Source organism: Zophobas morio, unplaced genomic scaffold (assembly GCF_036711695.1).
Source record: "Zophobas morio isolate AGI-343-1 ecotype UQ-CSIRO unplaced genomic scaffold, CSIRO_AGI_Zmor_V1 ptg000046l, whole genome shotgun sequence".
NCBI lineage: Eukaryota > Metazoa > Arthropoda > Insecta > Coleoptera > Tenebrionidae > Zophobas > Zophobas morio.
Window position 1 is genome coordinate 5,433,898 of NW_026972151.1, and position 5,849 is coordinate 5,439,746.

The following is a 5,849-nucleotide window of genomic DNA, read 5'->3' on the forward strand; positions in this document are numbered from 1 at the left end:
TATTGTGTAACTGACACTATTCAATGATCTTGTTGGACATATTTACTGTAAAAGGATCTAAGATATGAGGGAAATTAAAAATATGTACGTAATGATGTACTTGCGTATATAAATGGATTACACTTGTACTAATTGTTATGTATAAATTATGTCATAGATACTTGTTTGAAAAATATAATTAAACATGATATTATGAAAATCCATAAGGGCAATAAAGTATTTTGACAGAATGATAAAGCTCGAGAATTCCTAAAATTCTTGTGGATCAGATTGTAAGCATATTATGATCGGCACCACACTTATCAACTAAAAATAGTCTTAGGTTGACCAAAAACCGGTACGAGCAAAAACTGCCAAGTTCACCAAGACCTACCACTAGACACTTCCGTGTTTAAATGCCATAAGTGAACTTATTTTATCAATTTTGAGTGAGGAATTACGAAGTGTGTTATTACTGTTATTATGATGTAATACTTAAGTAAAAACATCCAGAAACTTTGAAATATTTGATATATACAAAAGAGTGAAACTTGAATAGGTGATACGTGGTTTATACACCATTTCATGACTGTTAAACTGTATTAGAACCCGGAACAGTTTAAAATGAACTACAAATTTACAAACAATCAGACAAAATAATACAACGTGTTGACAACATCGTCTACAGACTGATTAGTTGGAGATTTATTCGATGCAATATTAACCACCCTTAATGGGACCAGCAGTAAATTATAGTTGCTGGGTTTGTTAATCAATAATATTAATAATAATAATAATAATAGAAAAAATTACAACGTTCAGTCTCTTTAACTAGAGTGCTGCCTATTTGAAAATAATAGCAATTTCCGTCTTTAAATATGGTAGAATTGAAAGTTTTTAAATGTAACCATGTTTTTAACAAACAACCAAATATGTTGAAAATAGTTATTCAAAAAAACGTTATGTTAAATATTGTGGTTCTTTTTTTTTCACTAGGGATTCTAAATTTGTTAAATTGTGGGAAGCGGTTAAAAGTTAAAAAAAAAGCATCTATGTGGTGTAACTTTCAAGTGAAACAGCTTATATGTTTTAAAATAATTTTAAGTATAATTATTAATCGTAAATGAATTCTATGAATCTGCGTCAAAGACAATTGAGAAACTATGTTGTTGTCTCGTTTTAATTACTATAATAAATATTAAAAAGGTTTTTCTAATATACCAGATCTTGGAAAAAATTAACTTAATGGAGTGATTATATTATATTATTCCGCATAACATCAGGTGCAGCTTGATTTAAAATATCTTTCCTTACTTTTCTCTTGTGTCGATCTGTGGAATTTTGCAAAACTGCAACGACATTCTAAGGGTTAGGTTACGGGTTATATATAAGCTTCGGATTTTAGGTCGTTAAAAAATGAATAAAAAGAGATATTTTTAGGTCCCAAAATTGCCGAATTAGGTTATAAAAATCTTAGTTTAGATTAAAAACCTGGAGGAAAAAATATTTGCTGAACGAATAAGCATACATCACAAAAATATGTATTTAAAAAAAAACATTAAACAAAACATTATAAACAAATATTTTATGTAACAAACAAAAAAATAATTAAATAAACAAACGATCTATAATTACGTCCACTAATTCTAAGTTATCGCAAAAAATTAAAAATCAAAAGAACTTACCTTAAGTGAAGTTCGATTGTAATTATATAAGAGTCTCGTTCGAGATGATTACATCGTAGTACCGCTACTTTGACTAGATCCAACCACAAGTTTTAGAGAATAAATTTAAAATTTCGGCTTCCCGCCGCCTGCTCCTACGCCGCACCCTAGCGGCTAATCGTCATACAGTTTAAAGCTCACTCCAAAATTATGGAATTAATCTGTAACCAAACTCTCCACTTTAGTGGTGGGGAAAAAATTTTTCAGGATAAAAGTTTTTGGGAGGGCTGTAATCATCTCGAACGAGACTCTTATATAATTACAATCGAACTTCACTTAAGGTAAGTTCTTTTGATTTTTAATTATATTACGAGTCTCGTTCTTCGAGATTACATCGTAGATGTTTAGAGCAAACCAACTTAGTCCTTATTCCTTAATACCTGTTACAGAGCTTAATGCCATAATCATTATTCAAGCTTAGACTTATTTTAGACTTATTCACCCTGTTGATTGAATAACACCTCTACAAACGATTCTTTTCTTGGTTCTATCGGGCGTTTGTAGAACTTTGCGAACACCTGTGAGCTGGCTGACCATCCAGCTGTACTCTTTATGATGTTTACATCTAAACCTCTCGCCTCTGCAGCAGACGTGGCTGCGTGTCTCGTGCTGTGAGCAGTCTATTTGGGATCTATTCCGGCTTCCACGAGACAGCACCTTATCCAGCGGCTTATTGATTGCGCAGTTGCCCTATGGTAGGGCCTCTTAAATGTAATAAACAGGTAGTCTTCATTCACTCTTAGAACTTTGGTTCTTTTTACGTATTTCAACAACACCGTGGCGACGCAAGTGCCCTTTCGCTCTTTAAACAATGGTAGACTGAACGAGGGTTGTGCAACTCCGACTCTAGATGTTTTAATTTGCTCCGATCTTTATGATCACATTGCTCTTCGAAACTGTCATGTCACTTATTTTGATTAGGGACAATGTCTGAACCCTATGGGCTGTAGCTAAGGCTAGTAAAGATACCAACTTAAAGGTGAGAGATTTTAGGTCCAGGACTTTCAGCGGTCCCAGTGCTTCTGTCCAGTTTAGAACTGCCTCTGTGTTCCAGGTGGTGTCATATTTAGGCTTCGGTGGTCTGTTTTTACAGACTCCTTTAAAAAAACGACTAATTGCAGGATCACTACCCAAGTCTATCGTGCTTATCAGATTAATCGCTGATCTCTCTGAATTAAGTGTGCCGTATGACGCCTCCTGATTGAATCGAAATGTTAAGTATTTTAAAACTAGGTAAATATCTGGTTGTAGGGGGTCTCTCTTTTCACTCTGGCAGTAACTCCACCTGTTTTTAAGGGCTGTGTTGTATTGTCTCAGAATAGAATCCGTTAGTGAAGAGATTAGAATCTCTACTGCTTCTGCTGGCACTAGTTTCTGTTGATACGATCGCCGGAGAGCCTCCCTGCAACCAGGGAGAGATGATCCGTTAACGGGTAAATTAGAGACCTGCAAGGAGATAACAGAAGCTTAGGTGAGGGCGAAAAATACAACGGTTCTTCTAATAGCATTGATTTAAATAAGGGAAACCAAGGCTGGGTAGGCCAGTGAGGGACCACCACTATTCCCTGAGCCTTATCTGAATTGATTTTTTGTAGCACCTTAGCAACCATCACGAAGGGAGGGAATGCATAAAAAAGGTATTTACTCCAATTAACTGTAAAAGCGTCAATGTAACGAGCTTCTGGGTCTCGTTTCCAGGAGCAGAACACCTCGGTCTTAGCACTACTCCCTGATGCGAACAAGTCTATTTCTGGAAACCCCCACCTTTCTACTATGGTCTGAAAGAAGGGGGCTCCTAACTCCCATTCAGTATCTACATTGACTCTTCTAGATTCCCTGACTGCGTCTGTGTTTTCCCGCGAGGGGATGTAGGAAGCAAAGATCCAGATTCTTCTTTTCTCGCACCAAGTCCAAATATGTTTAGCCCTTGATTAAGTTCTACGTATTGTCAATTCGAAGTAAGATTTCGCAATTTTGGACTTCCCTAGCAAAGCACTTAAGCGCCAAAAACGCTGCTATAATCTCCAGCTGGTTTATATGTAACCTCTTCTCCTCCTGAGACCAAAATCCGTGAGTATTTTCTCCGTTGCAGTGCGCACCCCACCCTGTGAGCGATGCATCCGAGAAAATCTCTAACCTATAAGAGTTTTCCTCGTGACTGCTACATTTTTCTTGCACACGGCCCGAGATTTGCCGATACAAAGTGTATCATCTATGTACGCTGTCGATAACCATCCCCTTTCTCTAAGAAAGTTCAGGACTGGCTTTAGTAACTTTGTAAATACATACGGACTTGTACAAAGTCCAAAGGGCAAGCATTGAAATTCAAATATTTGACCCTTGAATTTAAATCTTAAAAATTTACGACTACCCGGACCAATTTTTACCAAGAAATATGCATCTTTCAAGTCTAAAATCCTAGAAAATAATTTTTATAAATTAATTTCAAGGCTACTCTCATATCCTCGATCTTAAAATGACTGGTCTTTATATATTGATTTAAGCATTTAAGGTTTAGTATGAATCTCTTAGAGCCATCTGGCTTTGGCACTAGAAAAACGGTGATAAAAATTGGCCTTCTACAGCTTCGCATCTGATTATTGCCCCCATAACTACCCGTTTTGTTATTTCGTATTCTAACAGTTTTTCGTCTTCTGCCGAAAAATGCAATTCTTTATTAAAGCTCAGGGACCCTTTGCTGACCGGCTGAGATGGGGGGAATTTCGTCTGATACTGTTTTAGGCCCTGATACGAGTTCCCCTGTCTCGCATACGGGCCCCGCCAGTTTAAAGTGCGTCTAGGGGCTGGCCTGCTTGGTTTCTTGCTAGTACCAGAGGTCGATGGAAGAGGAGAGGCTTTAATCTCTTTGCCGATCTTCTCCATTGACTTTGCATTTTTTATCTTTTCCGTTAGCTTCTCTCCAAACAACAGAGACCCAGGCTTGGTCGTCTGTAACAGATTTTTCATTGACTTGGTCAATATTGGAGAGATAAACGCTCTTCTAGCTGAAGAGACCTGGAAATGTAGCTGCGTAATTAGCTTTCCTGCGTCCGCTAATTTTTCTAGTATCTCCAGACGATCTAGGGGTTTTTCCTCATCTTTTAAAATCATCGTGATGCCTTGTCCTAATGCTGATAAGGCTGAACCAGCTAAGTTCTATTCTTGGATAAATAGCTGATCCCTCTTGGCACCCGTTTCGTTCAGAGTAGCTGCTATTTCTTCATTTAATTCTGGGGCCTCGAGAGAAATATTCCCCTTTCAAGGATATTTGTCCACTACTTGGACTTTAATCTCTTTCGGCAATCCGTCAGACAGCCAAGATGCCCAACGCGACACCAAGCTCTCATGCAGCTCTACTTGATCTTATTTCTTAGCCCCTGGATCATCTCCTAGAAGCAGTTCCACCTCGTTATCTAGCTTCTTAGACTCAGGTGCCTCAGTAGACTGGGCATCATCCTTTACTACTAGGCCCTCTTCCTCAGCCGGCATCTGCGCGATCTCCTCGAGGATCTTGTCTGAGTCCGAGGTACACCTGACTGACTCTTTGAACCCGGGATCCCCAACTAGAGGATTGACGGATTCATTTTCTTTACCAGGGTCAACCTGATTTCCATCTGCAAGGAAAAATAATTACTTAATTTTTCCCCTAATGCCAGATGAAAATTTTATGCACTGGTTGTTATTGCCTCCTACGTGCAAAATTCACCAGCCTGGACCCCCTCAAGGTCTCAAATAATTAATTAATTTTTCTCCTAATGCCAGATGAAAATTTTATGCACTGGTTGTTATTGCCTCCTACGTGCAAAATTCACCAGCCTGGACGCCTGTCAAGGTCTCAAATTCATTAATTTTTCCCCAAATGGCAGCTGAAAATTTTATGCACTGGTTGTTATTGCCTCCTATGTGCAAAATTCACCAGCCTGGACCCCCTCAAGGTCTCAAATAATTAATTAATTTTTCTCCTAATGCCAGATGAAAATTTTATGCACTGGTTGTTATTGCCTCCTACGTGCAAAATTCACCAGCCTGGACGCCCGTCAAGATCTCAAATAATTCATTAATTTTTCCCCTAATGCCGGATGAAAATTTTATGCACTGGTTGTTATCGCCTCCTGCGTGCAAAATTCACCAGCCTGGACGCCCGTC